General features: G+C 38.3%; 1 protein-coding gene across 1 annotated transcript in view; it reads left to right on the top strand.

Annotated features, from left to right (window-relative positions):
- LOC105390376 (ankyrin-1) overlaps nucleotides 1-17,721 on the top strand; it is an 84,414-nt gene that overhangs the window by 33,812 nt on the left and 32,881 nt on the right. The gene's annotated exons all lie outside the window — the stretch shown is intronic.

Raw genomic sequence — 17,721 nt, 5'->3', positions numbered from 1 at the left:
GGCGCGAAAATTTGCGTTCATAGAGAATTGTACAGTCATAGTTCTCTTCTCTTCTCACCTAGTGATGTGCTAAACGGTGGTGAATATCCGCGGTATTTGGGTGATGTAACCGTGAATTTGAATAGTGCTCTTGTTCTGTGATCAGGAACAGTGCTTTCGGAGAAATCGAAAGTGTTGGAACTCGCTAAGTGACGGATTGCAACCTTTCGGTAAGTTAGTGTAAAGTTTTTTTTTATTGCCATATGGTGAACACCCACTGGGCAAAGGTTGGTTAGCAAAATTTGCAATGTTTACGCGGCCGATGAAGTTGGCGTCTCTATGGCTTACCGCCAAAGTTATTATTAACCGGGTTGCAGGAATTTTCGTTGATGCTTCGTTTATTTTAAAAACTTGATACACCTACATAAATATACTTACATGCTATACCCGGGACAACCGGCCGGCTTCCGTTTAAGTTATACAGGGTGTTTTATTTGATTCAATTTATTTTATTTTTATCAATGAAGATCTCCTCAGTGGCACATAATAAAGTATGTGTTCTCTCTTCGTCTGGTTTAACTAGGTACCGGTTAGTTTACTTTAAGTTGTAGTTCAGTTAGATTACTGTCAGTTTCACACCTGAGATCTTCAAGTTAAGCAAAATATGCGGATGGAGTAGGACCTAAGTTCATGCTAAAGCAGATTTACTCAAGTATTAGGCTCAACAGTCATTCGTTTTGAATCGTTAATGGTTTGTCTTTAATAGTCACTAATGGATTGGAACATCGATAATATGTTATTGTATTTAATTTCCTTTTGCCTTCATGTTAAACTATTGTATTGTGGATGGTGGTGCATCGATTTTCCTTATATTTATTGATTTTCTAACCAGCCAACTATTTTAATAGTATTCATATCGTGTCTACTTATGAGATCATTTCGCGTTAAAATAGCACGATTTTTACATAACTCACAAGGTGTAATTTTCAAGTTAATTAAACTATATTTTCGACATTGATAGGTACTCGATCGGGTATTGCATTGGCCTTCAAAATGTAAATGTCTTGGTCAAAGGAAGCGTAATAAACAAAGAGAAGAACAATAAAACTGGATTATTTTATGAATACAGCCTTCGTATGCTCATGTGGGCAGGGTTTCGGAGTTCAATTGTAACGCCTCATAAACCATAACGTGCGTTTGCATTCATAACAATCAAATCCTTATATTGAATTTAAAAAAAAACATGATTTACAGTGAAGTTTTTTAACAAAACTGTTTTGCTACTGTTTTGTATCCTTTAAATACAGATACTTACATGAAAAGAAGTAAGTTCATATATTTATCTAATGGTTTAAATGGTTACTTAATTCGAATACTACACATAGGTTCCAATTGGTATAAACAACGGCTCAAACCTCAAAATACAAACCATAGGCTTGGCCAGTAAAAAAATAATTATATGGCTCACACGGTATGATGTAATCCGGCCATACTGACCTAAGGCTGTTGCTGTTACATATATATCTATTTAGTTATCTCCTATGTGGCCAGAGGAACCTGTTTTGTTACTTTGCTATATCAGCCATTCACAACACTCGTCTCTCCGAATTTGATTTTGACTTCTGCTAAGACACTTATGGTATCACTTATAAAGGCGGTTCTACTTCGTTACGACAGTTAAGTTAGGGGAAAACTTAAAATGAATGTTTAAGAGTCAATATATTCGCGCCGGCTCAAGGTTTCAAGCCAGTTTTAAGGATTAGTGTATGACTGAGAGGAGCAATTGAAGGTAGATAGTGACTATAGTGAGTGTCGTATGTGTAAATATAAATTTCGATGTGTATGCTAATGTTATCGTTCTATTGCTTTATTCGCTTATTTGCAGCGAGTGTGGTGTTTGTGCTGTCTGGCTATCTGACATTTGAGGACAACTTTGTTTTCTACACATAAACTTTCGAGCATATGACACGCAACTACTTGTAGAGATGCATTACAGTGGGGTTATCGCGAAACATTTGCGAATTGATTCGATTCAAATTCAATACGTTTTGAATCAGAAAATCGTTGTAAAAACAACTTCGAAATAGGGGGCTGAACATCACTCTCTTTTCCTCAGTGTTTCAAAACCTAGGACAGTAGTACAGGCAGTCGAATCTAGGTTTAATCGGCCGCTGTACCACTATTTTTTAAAGCGAAGGAGCTTATTATAACTTTAGCTGCGCCAAGTTCAAATGCCATTCTAATCTATGTTTGGTTCATGATAATGTTATTTCTCCACAAACTTTGATTCGCACACAGAATATATCTTAAAGTTATCTATTGCGAAACTTCTACATAAAAAATTATACAATTGAATACCCCAAAGCATTCCTCTGTTATCGGACACACAGTCGCCTAGTGACCAACGTGGACATAGCTTGTGATAAGAGCCCTTATCTGGATGAACAAATCCGGTGTTTCAATGTTATCAGCTGGTCTGATGGGAGCGGTATAATTGTTATTGTTACCTTGAACGCCTTTTTTAGTCGGTTTATTAAATGTTTTATAATATTTACATATTATATACTTTCTATGTACCTAGCCATATTTTTGTCCCTCTGCTGGGAAAATGCTTCCCCATGCGTATTCCACACTTCTCTGTTGTCGACCTCCTGACGCCATTCCGAGTTCCGACAAAATCTCTCCAGGTCGTCCCGCCATCTCCGCCTAGGTCTAACTGGGTGCCTTCGCAAAATTATAAAATCTTAAATTGAACTAGCTTATGATTTAAAAATCAAAACTTTTAGGTACCTGCACAATATTAATTTGGCATCATTGAAATATGCTTTAAATATTCTGTTTCTATACAAGCGGCTAAAGCTAAAGGTGCGAGCAATTAATCTTTATCTCATAGCATTATCCGAAGGTTAATGTTAGCAAATAGCGCACCTAGAGGCTCACACAGGCTAAATGTGAAGTGTATGAGAAAATATTTGCAAAATCTTATAACTTATCATCACCAAATGCGAAAACCAAAATTATTTCCTAATATCATAGGCTGATATTGTAGTTATTGTTATAAACTCTAACTTGCCAAATCTATCTAATATTTTTTATTATTTAAACCCACAAAGTGTAGTGGGTTAGAAAAATATTCAAGGGTAGTGGACGGATACACATTCTCACAAAATGGTTGTTTTTAATTAACTAAGTTTATATTAAACAAAAACTATTCTCCATATAATCTTCAAAGCTTAGCAAGAACACGACTCTGTTAAAGATGAAAATAGCAAGTGAATGGGACTGTAAGTAATTAAATGGGCAGTAAAGCCGTTGGCACAGTGTTTTTCTATGGCCAATGTTGGCCCAAACATTGGCCAAGATAATCCACGTGTGTGTTCAGACATAGATACTTTGTGGTTGGCCGGCTAAGATATTTTTCATACAATAATTTCGATGTTTGTTAATTTCGATAGACTATAGGAGAAGCTCTCATTCTTCAATCAGCCAATGTAATCACTCAGTATATGATTTCTTAGATTTTGTTTCACACAATTTATTTATGAACACTTCATTTCATATTACAGTAACATGAGTAGTAGTTTGGTACATTAAAATACAGATAATTTACATAGGCGGACCGGACCTATTTCCAAAAAGAAATTTCTACCAGCTAACCTTTGATAATCGTGGTGCCAGTCAGCCCGTTTTAAGCCCCCCATTCACTACACGCACCGAGAGCTGAGCCCCGAACCGTACCAATGCGTGGACAAATCCGTTATCACCCACACACTACACGAGCCCCGAGTTGCAGTCCAGTCGATTGTGAACTTTACGACCCTTGCACAAGGAACATATTAGCAGTATTAGTACTACTCTCGTGGCGCTCGCGTCTCGAGACAGCGAGCGCCGCGCCGAGCCGCGAGCCGCACCTACCCACACATTTACACGCAGATTTGGCGCGTCCGTTAATGGGAGCCTTTACATAGTACCTATACAGCTCCCAGTAGTCTAATCTCCTTATTCATAGAAAAGTTACAGAACGTTTTAGCTATTTAACTGTTTTGTCCCTCTCTGTCAAAGAACAATTTGTTTTGAGGGCTACATAATTTTCTGTAACATCGGAATGCCATTCTCTATTCAGTCTTTTAAGTATCTTTGTTATAATACTTATAATTTTAAGTAAGAACATGTCCCAGAATATAGCTTTGTCTTTTTGTCAAAGAACTTGAAGTCGCTTAGTATGAACACGGACTTATTGGTGACAGTTGGCTCCAATGTTTGCGCAGATGTAAGCCAACATATCTGGTACGTACACACGGTTTACGAATGAACGGTTCAATTCAGTTTCTTCTTTTTTATTCCCCACGTCATTGGTTTGTAATACGTAGCTCCAGATAGGTGGGCACTTGCATTGTAGGTGCCTTGGTTTATTTCTGTCAGGGTTATGGTTCAAGTGGTTATGTAATAAATGTAGTAAGTGTAGGTAGTTGTATTTTGATTTATTTTTCCTTAGACATGAAATTTAACGTTTGTTAGTCGTATACCTCGGAATCAAAAAATCCTTGTAGCTTTTCACCTATTCGCATTTCACCGTGATAGCGTTTTTTGTTGTAGCGTATAATATCGGTAGTATATTTTGTTACTAGCATTTATTTTTAACAGATTTTTCCAACAGTAGCAAATTTTGATGTAGCATATATTATCAATAGCTTATTTATTAAGCTGCATATATTTTACATCATCATCATCATCAGCCTATGTCAACCCACTGCAGGGTATAGGCCTCCTCCATGTTATGCCAAGTCCCACGGTCCTGTGCTACACTCATCCAGTTTGGTCCAGTCACTCTCCTAATGTCATCGGACCAACGGGTCGGCGGTCTACCGACTGATCGCCGTCCCTCCCTTGGCCACCACTCCGACACTGCCTTGGTCCATCTGCCGTCTTGCCGCCTTGCCAGATGCCCTGCCCATCTCCACTTCAGCTTCGTGATCCGTCTCCCAACGTCTTCAACCTTTGTCCTGCGTCGAATTTCTACGTTCGGGATACGGTCCACTAGCGAGATGCCTAGCATGGTGCGCTCCATGGCTCGTTGTGCTACTTTAATTTTGTGCATGCATGTCTTTGTGAGCGTCCATGTTTCGGCACCATAAGTGAGGGTAGGCAGCACACACTGGTTGAAAACCTTGGTCTTCAGGCACTGTGGCAGGCTAGATTTAAAAACATCTGCTAGGTTACCAAAGGCAGCCCACCCTAGCTGAATTCGTCTAGCGATCTCCTTTGTCTGCGAGTCTTTGTCAAAAGATAAACATTGTCCAAGATATATGTACTTGTCCACAACTTCTACTGAGCTGTTGCCTACTGTTATGTTAGGTACGGCTGTAGGACAACTGGTCATGATCTTGGTCTTGGACATGTTCATCTTCAGACCGACGCGCAGAGACGCTACATGCAATTCTTCAAGCATCTCTTGGAGATCAGCAACGTTCTCAGCTAGGACAATAAGGTCGTCGGCAAAACGCAGGTGTGACATGTTAGTGCCGTTGATATTAACACCTCTCTCGTCCCAGTTTAAAGTCTTTAGTGCGTCTTCTAAAACATTTGTAAAGAGCTTGGGAGAGAGAGTGTCTCCTTGACGCACGCCTCGGTTAATTGACACAAGGTCCGTTAGACTATGCATGCGCACCTGCATTGTTGCCTCTTTGTACAGCTCCCGGAGTACATCCACATATCGCTTGTCAATGTTGCAGCGATGGAGAGCATGGAAGACGGCCCAGTGCTCGACTGTGTCGAATGCCTTTTCATAATCTACAAAGGCAAGACACTGGGGCCGGTTGTACTCTTTGCATTTCTCCATCAGCTGTCTGACTGCATGAATGTGGTCAATAGTCGAGTATCGACTCCGGAAGCCGGCTTGTTCGACGGGCTGGTAGTCGTCGAAGCAGTGGTTCAGTCGGTTGCACAGGACCTTGGCAAACAATTTATAGACCTGAGAGAGTAGGCTTATTGGGCGGTAATTGGGTAATTTGGTCTTGTCCCCTTTTTTGTGAAGGATCGTGACTATAGCATTTTTCCACGCTTTTGGTGCTATTGCGTTTTTAAGCACTTCGTTGAAGAGTTTAGCTAGCATTCTCAGTAAGGGAAGTCCGCCAGCTAGAAGCATTTCCATATAGACTCCATCTTCACCACACGCTTTTCCTCGTTTCATTGATCCCAGGGCATAGTCTATTTCGGCTTCTGTAATCGGAGGTATGCCATCCTCGTCGAAGCGCTCACTTGGATCAGCTCTCGGGTCTGTAGCGTCTGGTGTTTTAGGTTCTGCTGCTTTAGATGTATATAGTTCCGCATAAAACTCTTCAACGATACGAAGAATTTGGTCACGATCGGTTACTTGGTTACCGCGACTGTCAGAGAGCTTATTTATTTCGGACCTGTTTCCACAGAGCTTTCTCTTAAAAACTTTGGGTCCTTTGTTGTCCTGGATGGTGTTTTTAATAACATTCACGTTATAAGCTCGTAGATCTGTTCTAACAGCTTTTCTGACAGTTTTATTCAGCTTTTGTAACTCTCTCAGGTCCACTGCTGTGTCACATTTCATTTCTCTTCTTCGAGACAGTAGAGCGAGCGTATCGGGTGTTAATTTTTCCTCCCTCGCTTTTCTCCCACCTAGATGTTTCTTGGTGGTTTCTGTTACGACACGGCAGATTGATTCGTTTAGTGAGTCCACGTCCTGGTTCTCTTCCTTTAATCCATCGAATCGGTTTTGGAGTTCTAGTTGGAATTCTTTTTGGAGGAACTTGTAGTCCGCCGCCTCATACTTAAGCGGTTTCCTCAGGAACATCTTCTCTCTTTCTTTGGACAGGTTATACCTGAACGTGGCTCTCACTAAACGATGGTCACTACCGGTCTTAAAGCGGCTGAGAACTGAAACATCGGTAATATTCGACTTGTTGGAGCAGACAATGTAGTCGATCTCGTTTTTTGTCCTGCCATCAGGACTAATCCAAGTCCATTTCCTCGAAGGTCGCTTTTTGAAGAAAGTATTCATAGCGTATAGCTGGTGTTGTTCGAGGAAATTTACAAGGGTTTGTCCTCTTGCATTCCGAGTTCCTAGTCCAAACTGCCCAACCGATGTCTCGTTTGCCAGAGGAGGTCCGACTTTGGCGTTAAAGTCACCCATGATAATTGTAAAGTGACATGGGTTTGCTATTTTACATAGCAAGTAAGTATTTTTAGTCGCATCTTATTTGGGTCGCATATTGTTGTAGTGTAGTGTATTGTGTTAACCGTAAATTGGTTATACCACTGGAGTGTAATTTATAGGTAACAAAATAAAGACAATAACGTTCGCCCTGTGACCTCGTTGTTACAGCTGTACACTATAGAGGTATAGTGCTTAAAAGAAATATCGCGATATGTAATAATAACGCATTACAAACAAATATATATCAAGGTGAAAAGCGACTACAGTGAAGACAGACAGGAAAGTAAATCTACTATGAATTTTTCAGTATTGTAAGTAGCGATAAAAAATTACACTACAAGAATAAAAATCTATTCAGAAATTTTGATATCGCGGCGAAATGCGAATAGGTGAAAAGCTATAAGGATTTTTTGATTTCGAGGTATATGACTAACAAACGAAATTTAACAGCCTTATCTGGATGAGATAGCAGTGGCGGGCCAACGCATAAGACATCGTCCTCGCATTCGAGAGGTTGCGGCTTCAAATCCAGTAAATTATTTAGAAATAAGGAATTCGAGTATCTCCAATTATACCACGAGCTTTTGCAGTGAAAGAAATAAAGGAATGGGGATCTTAAATATCTTGCAAGAATTTCAAACTATATTCGTCTATGGATAACACGAATACCAATATTAAACTATAACCAGCGTTTAAATTAAATCATTCAGTTAGTAGATGGCCTTGTGTTTCGAAATCAAACCATGACTCAAAACCACTCGGCGTTTTTTTATGGGCAGCAACATACTTTGTAAGAAATATGTACTTATGTATAGCGAGATAGTTAATCATTGGCGCACTGCCATTAGTGTGACTATAAGACGATCTAGCAATACGAATAAATTTTATTGAGGAATTTTTGAGTACTTGTATTTATATTTCTTTATGCTGTGGCCTTTTAGTATCGTATGATGGCATACTCCTGGGTAAAATTCGTATACGATACCTGCCTGCGCCTTAATTAAATGGGTACAGAAAGTTTTCAGAATCAATTTATAAAGGCCACTTGGTACCTTACTAATATATTTTATATTTAGGTATACGTAATACTTTACTATTATTAATTTATGAATACATTAGTATACTTACACAAAAGCTGCTTAACATGACATTTTATAAAAGTACAGTACAATATAAAGATTATACAGTTTCTGATATAAAGTTAAAATCAATCAGTTTTAATTTAAATTTTCTATGAGAGTTAATGTTTTCCTTAAATTAGTTCCTGCAGTGATTGCTACATGGCGTGACTAGTTGATTACGAGTGTAGAACTACGGTAGTTTTATTTTAATACTGTTCATAATTTGTTATTATTTAAAATAATTTATTATAACACATGGGTTGCTTTAATCCAATCCTCTAAAGTTTAAAATAAGTAGGTAAAAAACTACTCGTTGTTTTGCCTTTAAAAACGTGTCCGGTAGCGGTAGCGCAGACCGCTGTGTGAGATTACCTAGTAAATCCTTTGGAAGACCTTGGTATAGAGATACAGTGTAGAGTCTATTGAAAATATTTCAATTGACAACATTTCAAATAAAATGCTCACCGATTTTATTTTATTTTCGACGAGATATCACAAATTTAGACGACCCGTATTTTTTTATTTCTTAATATTTCTATGTTTTAATATATTTTTTTGATTTCAAAGTTCAAAATATTTTTAGTATGAGTGACGTCACGTCGAGGCTTGGGATAAAAATATTTTCGTTGCCTGCCTAACCTAAAAAAAAAAGTTGGATGACATTAACTTGACATGAACAAGGACCAATCAGCTTCAACTTCAACTTTATTTTGTGGCAAGGACCAATCACGTACTTCCGTCATTGACAAGGACACATAAAAGTGACAGACATTTGAGTGATGTTTGTCATTGTCATTGTCAAAGTGACATAACATGTTTTTTTGTTGTTTATGTTTTAGAAGTAAAAGCCCGTTTAATTATTATGCCACATCGTGGTGTCACGAATGATAATTTAGATTTTTATGTTTTTCTCTGAAATAAATCAAAAGAAAAATCGGAAACATATTTTTTTGTGAATATTAGAGCCATATCTCTAAATGGTTTTCGATTTTCAACTGTATAAAATTTTGAAATGTTGTCAATTGCATACTGTAGTAGTATTCACTTACATGGTCTCATACAATACGCGAAGTAAATAAATCAGACCACGCTACGGCAAGCGACAATAGATTCTCATTAATTTTAACCTCGACTTTTCGAGTCGTCAATCTTATCTCTTCTTTCATTACTTTAGAGTAGATTTTGGATTAAATTGCTGTGAATTCAAGAGTCGTGTAAGTATGTTGTTTTGAAAAGCAGGATTATTGAAGACTTGCGTCCTCTCATATCGAGAACAAGTCGTTAGCTAATGAATCCATCGAATTTCTGAACAATCTTTTCCAATTGTGACGTTTTTTCAAAAAAAATATTTTCACTGCTGGATTCTCTCAAGGAGCGACACAACTAGCTGTCCTCTTAGTTGTTATCCTGTCAGGGTGCCTGGTGCCTGGTGGAGAGTGTGGAGCGGGGTAGCGGAGCAAAAATCATCCAATGAGCGGAGCGCAAATTCCATCAATTCCAAAGGTCCATTTTTACCTCGCACACTGACGGAGCAAGGGCAAGGAGCGCCTGGCCCTTACTCCGCCTTAGTGGTCCAGCTTTAGCTGACTGTAATAGATACAAATGGATATTGCTGAAACATAACCATGATCCCTTCATGGAGGCAGCAACAGAATTACTTGATATTGTATTTTTATTTATGTGTGTTTAATATATTGACGGCAACATGTTGATGATCATTGAATCGTGATGGTGAGATGGTGATCAATTATTGATGTCTTTATAAATTGTTAACCGATAAAAATAAGTGAGGGTACTGTTTTTCATGGGATAACCTGATAAATAAAATATAGAAAACATTTGAAATAGATTCAAACTATAGTGTAAAACTGAGGGCTAATTTAAAAAATGAGCTATGTAAAACCAACAAACCTCTGCAAATTTTAAAAGAAATTACTTACTTTATCCGTCCCGAGCCTAGAACCTGAACCTTCCAGCACCACTACATGAACTATTAACCACTGACCCATCGGTCGCTGTTGTAAAAAGTACCTAATTTGACTTACTACTAAAACTCGTCGCTCATTTTCTGTCAACTTTTTTACACAATTTTAACGCAGACTATCCATTTCCCGTGACTTTGTTCAACATTTCCGTTATTATGGGCCATAGACAAGGTTCGTCGCACACGCATTCTGAAAAATCACGTTTATATAAACTTTATTACAATGCGTTAAACACTATTTTACAACGGCATACAATAATGCCTACCAGACTTTTTTTATAACAATAGTGATAGTTCCTTCTGAATGAATTTGCAGTTTGGCACGCAATTTTAGAATAAATGCGTATTTGGTATCTGTTGCGTTAGAAATTTATACGAGATTTGTTACGTTACGAAACGTACATTACTTTTGTGTCGCAGTTATTAGCAAGATAATAAAAGTTGGCATAATGTCGCACAGCATAGAAAAAACCGTGGGAATTCCGAGATAAACGTGCCACTGTCCTTTCTTACCACTACTACACGAAAATTCTTGAGTGATCAACTAAACTGTTCGATAGCTATACATACTTCCTATACTTATTTATAAATTATGGCGTTTAGGTACACTCTTAAAGGCCTCACCGATCCACTTATTTCTCCTCCACCAGATCTATAATTTGTATTGTATTAATAGATTCTTAATTTAGCCGGGTAATCCCGCGATCGAACACTGTGTCGGTCGGTAGCTAAAATTAATCGCTTCATAATTGGTAATAACACGTTCCCCCATTCTTGTGCTGTTTTATGAGTGCTTCCCTTGTATTTATAAATGCAGGTGGTCTAAAGATATGCTAGTGCATTAGGGTGTTACAAGTCATTAATCTGACCAACTTAAATCAAGTAACAAAAATATCTTACGAGCACAGAGTATTATTTGCGAGTTGGAAAACAGGAAATATAAGAATTATCCCCCGAGTATCTAAGTAACAAAATTATCATAGACATAAAACTTATCGAAGTACACAAGTTACAACAACGTATCTAAGTATAGTACACTTCGGCTATGATCACGTGAACAATGGTAGTCATTTGTTTCGCTTCAGTTCTCACGTTTTGTTACGTATTCCGCGCCCTTGACAATATGGCGCTTGTGAGCTAATCATTCGATAATGTATGCAAAGGTATAACCCTACTAAATATGGTGGAGTCAACAAAACATAGGAAGTGCGAAAGTAAATATCTTATCATGGCTTGGTCATCTCAACATCCACTGTTGGGTGTAGACCTCTGTAATGTTTGTTTGGTTTGCTTTTTGGTTCTGTATCTTTACCAAAATCGCCCTATCTTGAAGGGTGCTGAGCAGTGGGTGAATTTGAGTGTGACTGTCCTTTTACCACGGTGACAAATCTTTAATAGAAGCTAGATATTTCCAGCGAATCGTAAGAGAGATTTTAACATATAAGTAAGTAAAAGTATAAGTGATGATTTTCAATGATATTATCTTCCTGGAAAAAGAGTCGGTTCCTTGTTTACCACTAGTGACAACGATTCTAATCCAATTATTGCTGACACAGTGCAAAAATTAAGGTCGGGGGCCATTCTACTACATAGGTTGCAAGTACTGTTGTAAGAGAAAGCACTGCATGAAATATTTATGGTTGCTTTGATGCACAAATAAAAATATCTACGTACGCTTCTCAATCGCACCATCGACTTTTTTGCTTTCGCTACACATTTATACCCACATGTCCATTGATAGAATACAATGCTAACTACAATCGCTAGCTGCGACTTGTGCAGAGTCTGACTATACTTACATTTATTTTCGACTAGTGACGACGTTGACTAGTAGAATCGCCCCCAGGTTGAGGGCACCAGTGGGCGGCCACCTGCGCCGCTGATAAGTTTATGGGTCACTCCGACTGAATACCAACCTCAACCCCATGACCTATTGTGTAATACCCTGAATACCACGAAGCCATGGGGGCTACTATTACTTGACGAATGGCGAAGATTCGGAGACGTGTGGGGTTGCTACGTTGCGTCAAATCTGACATAACTTGTATCGATCTGACAGATGTTTGACAGTAGAGCGACGCTGCTTATGAATATTTTATTGGTAATGTGTCGGTGGTAGTACGGAAGCTGTCATGCAATCGACACGTTTATTATAAAGAGATAGAGTCGGGGTCACTCGGGTTAGAGCTGCAGTGGTCCGAAACTTAATTTTAAGCTAGAGTAACCTTATGGTAGGTTCATAGATATACAGAGTTTCAGTATTTCAGCCACATAGGGGGTTGTTTAGTAGGTGCTTGAAATGTTAATTAGACGAAGTAAAAACCCTAAGTATTACGTACCCCATACGGAAGAATAACTTTTAGGTGGGTGTGTCTATGTTGACAAAGCTGAAAGAACTTGCATGTTTACGTACCTACCTACGTATAATAGGTATATCGGCACCTAGTGAACCTTCTACTACCAATAGCTAAATGTAATCAAAATAATGTAGCAGACCTCTACTTTATACCGTCATAAACAGTTTAATATTCCGCTAAAATAACATAATGTTTGCCGATGACTACTTACGTAAATATGGCATTTTCGTCATTACGTCATTGATGATCGAACGTGCGACCTTCAGTAAGGTAAAGGATGGATGTTTACATTACAAATAAACCTACTGATATATTTTACTTCGGTTTTACACGAGCTCCTTACTGGCCTCTCGAATTCGAAACAATCGGGAGAAATTAGCATTTAAATTTGGAAGTTGCCACACTGGGCATAGACATGGTTCCCGCCGGCCTTGATTCCCAAACGGGCATCCCATTTTGGCGGGCGCGGTGAAGTCAGCATCGTCTAGGAACACGCAGCGATACATTAGTACACACTAATACGCCGCACCTCGCCACTGATACCGCCATCGCCAGTGCTTCCTTGCTGCCCGACCAATGCAGTTACCGTTGCTAGTGCCACGCTAGTTTCTGAACGCGCAGCTGCCAGCACGCGCGCCTTTGACACTCTGTGAAAAAAAAACAACTGTCAAAAATACGAAAAAGCGCGCGTGGAATAAAACAAAATGGGTGTAGTGAAAAAGAAGGAGAAGAAAGTAAAACAAGTGAATGCGAATGGAAATAAAAAAGATGATAAAGTGAAGAAGAAAAGAAAAGTGTCGTGTTTACAGTGCATCAAGCCGGGCGATGATGGTATTATTGGTTTTTAAATTATGCATAAGGTTTTTTGTAGTTTTGCAGCGAACGCAATGCGTGTAATCGTTTTGTCACAATTTAAAAGTAGTTTCCTCTGTGTATGTAAACTTGTATAGTTGGCAATGCAGTTAATTGTTGGCTTCCGTTTCCGTTTCTCTTTCGCAAACGTTTTGTGTCCAACTTGTTAATTTGGTGGAATTTTTAATGGCTATTTTAATTATCATTTGACTAATGGTCGAATTTTACGCAATCAATTATATCCAAAGACCTTTCCCTGACTCTTCCATTATATTCCTGGACATAGGCAGCTTCAAGCCAGTTATAAGAATTTGAGCTGTTGAGAATTTTCAGAGAAATAATTTCATATTTTTTTATAGCTTCTGTTTTACCACTAGGTTAGGTTAAGGTTTTTCCGTATTGTACATTTTTGTCACTCGCTAATTTGGTCACCTTTCATCTACGGTTTAGAAGACACTTATTTAAACAATAGACGGAAGTTGCTACAAAAGTTTTTTACAGTTTCAACTATGTACTTAGCTTTTAGTGACCAAAATTAGCTGAGCTGAGTACTTCTAAAAAGTAGACTTTACTTGTAGATGTAGATGCTTTAAAACAGTGTTTTTCAACCTGTGGGTCGCGACCCCCAGGGGGGTCGCGAAGCTTCTGTAGGGGGGTCGCCAAAGGGCGAAAAAACTGGGAACTTTAGTACAAAAACAATAAAGACAATTAGTACTCATACTTTAAAAATAAAAATAAATCTTAAATGCGAAGGCTGAGCTTGTTTTTTATTAATTAAATTATCTCATGGATCTGTTTTAGTATCCACACAGTAAGGCAGATTACACAGAATACCGAAGAGTATAATCAGCCGCTGTGTCTAGCCTTTGTGGACTATGAAAACGCCTTCAACTCCATCGAGACATGGGAAATTTTGGTAGCGTTGCAGAGATTTCAAATCGAATGGCGCTATATCGAGGAGTTGAGGAGTCTGTACGATGCCGCCGGACTTGGCATATGTATAAATGGCGAGTACATGACACACCTCTCTGCTTCGCGGACGACATCGTTATTATTGCAGAATCTCTGCAGGAACTCAGCTGGATGATGGAAGTGGCCTAAATGCTGCTTCCCAACGTGTAGGCTTCGGGGTATAAATTTGGACAAGACGAAAGTCATATAGGTACAATGCTCACATCGAACTGGAGCCGATGATCGTTGGTGAGGCAATAATCGAATTTGTGCAAGATATGTCTACCTCGAGGAGACAAAAGGCAAATTCGGCTAGGCAGAAGCAACTTCGACAAGGAGGCTGCAAGGCGCATTCAACTGGGTTGGGCTGTATTCGGAAAACTTCGTCAGCACATATTCTCCTGGGCCATCCCTCAGAGCCTGAAGACTAAAGATTTCAACCAGTGCGTCCTGCCAGTGATGACGTATGGTGCAGAGATGTGGGCACTGACGGTAGGACTAGTCCACCGATATAAAGTCGCTCAGCGTGCTATGGAGAGAGCTATGCTTGGGGTTTCTCTGATAAATCGTATCGGAATTGAGGTTTTCCGTCACTCAGAGGATTAAGATTACTGGCATAGCTGTCAAAATATGCAAGCTGAAGTGGCAGTGGGCTGGTCATATCTGCCGAAGAACCGATAACCGTTGGGGTAGACGAGTTCTCGAGTGGAGACCACGAATAGGCAAACGTAGCGTGGGTAGGCCTTCCTGCCTGGTTCAAAGACGACGACCACAAGTATTTATTTTTTTGTAAAGCCAGGTAGTTTGTCTTTTTACTTTCATTTCACCGTTGAAAACTTTTATTCAAGATATTGAAATGCTCAAAAAAGTCAGATAGAAAAAGCTAATTTCGAAAAAGAAATTCCAAGTCGCAATGTCGTTAGTTGTACGTACCTATGTACATGGCCACCTGTATATGGAACCATGGCCGTCTACCACGTATTCTAAGTGTGTAATTCTAAAATAATGTGTTTTTAAATCCGATAAGTATGTACTACTTTGAATCCTAATCATGGAGACCATCAATACGTCGTATGGAATGAATATTGGGAATACTGTAACATACACATACATACATGATAAAAAATCGAAAGGGTCAAGGGGGTCGCGAAATATTTTTTTATACCAGGGGGGTCGCGTCATGAAAAAGGTTGAAAAACACTGCTTTAAAATAAAAGCAAGAAATAATTTAGTTCAAGGAAACCATATAAAATGGAGTTCAGTATTGAAATCTATAACATAAAAGTATCGTGATGTTTTCCACACGGTACCCATAAACCCATAGTGTATCGAAACCGATAATTTCGTAACATTTAGTTACAATGATGTTTGTAATACATTATTATAAGTATAACTGAAGCAAACCTAATAGCTAATTGCGATGTATTTCAAATGATATAATTTAAACATGATTAATTTCTCATTCGATTAATTTCAAGTGAAGATAAATAAAAAAAAACTCTTTTCCTGTGATTTTTGTTATTATGTATTTTCGTATAGGTTGGTTAATGTGCAACACAAATAATGTGTATTTTTTTATAATTGCAATAACAATAAAAGTTCATCTGCTATTCCGATCGGAGCCACTAAAAACCTCATATGATTATGAGCTAACCAAACAACTACTGGTAAAATGACCTATTTTTAATGTTTACGTTGTGAATACACCAGACATAAGTTTCGTAACAGTTGTGGGATGGGCTCTTCCAGACTAAGATACGATATTTTGTTTCTTACCACGTTTCCAAGAAATATATGAAAATTTTAATGAACTCTTGGACATAACAAAGATAACGTCTAATAATAAATATGAAATAACTTTAGCAGTTAAAATTGAAATATTGTTTATCGGACGTAAAATTTTACAATTATTTGTCGATAGTCTCAATATTAGTCTACCATCATTTCACAAAGGCTCGTCACGAGTATCATAAATAACAGTGTGATCTAAACTTACTAATGCATAGAAGAAGCCAATGAACTGAAGGAAAATAATGGCTTCCTAATAGTGCATGGTGATGAGATGACTGCGCAGTTTCACAAAAGTTACAAGTCGTAGCGAATCACAACGACAAGTCTGGAAATAGTAGTGGATTGCCTGTAAATGAACACATTAAAAAAACAATGAGCCGCTGAAATAGGTTAAAATAGCACGCCCGTTTCGGAAAGAGACCTTTGTTGAAAAAAAATCTGATGCTCCATGTGGTGCAGAGACATATGACCAGTTAACCAAATAATCGTTATTTTAGCAGATTTTTTTATCTAACACCTTCATTAGAATTGAAATGTCATCTTAATGGGACCGATCAGGATGTCTTGGGAGTAGTCCAGCCTATCGCTAGAGAGGATCGCGAATATTTCAGTCCGTTTTAAAAAAATATCGGGGTTCCGTGCCGGGAGTATAAACACGATTGTAAATCTCTACACAACGTTAATAATTTAACTGGGAACTAGAATAGAAAACTAATTTGTTACTCCGTTTATACGAACTTCGCTGCGCACCTCATTAAGACTGCATGTTTATTTAAGTCTTAAATCATTTTCTTTTTATGTACCAACACGAACAAATACTACCTACATACCTAATCAAACTGAATAATTTTTTTGATGGTAATTTAAATATTGCATAATGTTGAGGCGACGTAAATAGCGAATCTGCTATGAAGAAGGATGTATTGGGAATAACCTTGAAATATCTTATTGAAAATCGAAAAATTAAAGGGTCGTGAAAACCCTCATTGTCAGTCACAACGAAGACATACAAGATGAGTCTTGAGATGATGAGATATTGTTAAGAATTGCTCCTGAAATCATTGCCCTTTAAAGTTATTTTCCTGGTGGTATTATCGGAAATTAAATTTATTAGGACTACATATAGGTATCTACATACTTAGAAGTACATTGCGTACATCTCAGATTATCTGTATTACACGTACAATATGCAGTCATGGTACGGTAATAATTGAAAAAATCTCCCAAGAATGTTTGTGAGCACAACACAATTTGTGTTCACTTAATTGGCATTCTCAAACACATGCTAATGATTACTCGCACGGTGCTCAGCATTTGTGTAACCTTCCGTTGTTTCATGTAGCTCGCGTTTGTTTGTGATTCTGAATATGCTTCTGTTGGACATACGCCTTTCGATGTCCTAGGGATCGTAAGCTGCCTCTGTTGCTGCCTTCCTATGTTCTAGTGGGGTAAGTAATACGAGGTATAAAAACGCATGGTATAACATTCACAAGGTATACG

The sequence above is a fragment of the Plutella xylostella genome, chromosome 27 (assembly GCF_932276165.1).
Source record: "Plutella xylostella chromosome 27, ilPluXylo3.1, whole genome shotgun sequence".
In the NCBI taxonomy this organism is placed as follows: Eukaryota; Metazoa; Arthropoda; class Insecta; order Lepidoptera; family Plutellidae; genus Plutella; species Plutella xylostella.
This window is presented reverse-complemented; position numbering and strand designations above follow the sequence as displayed.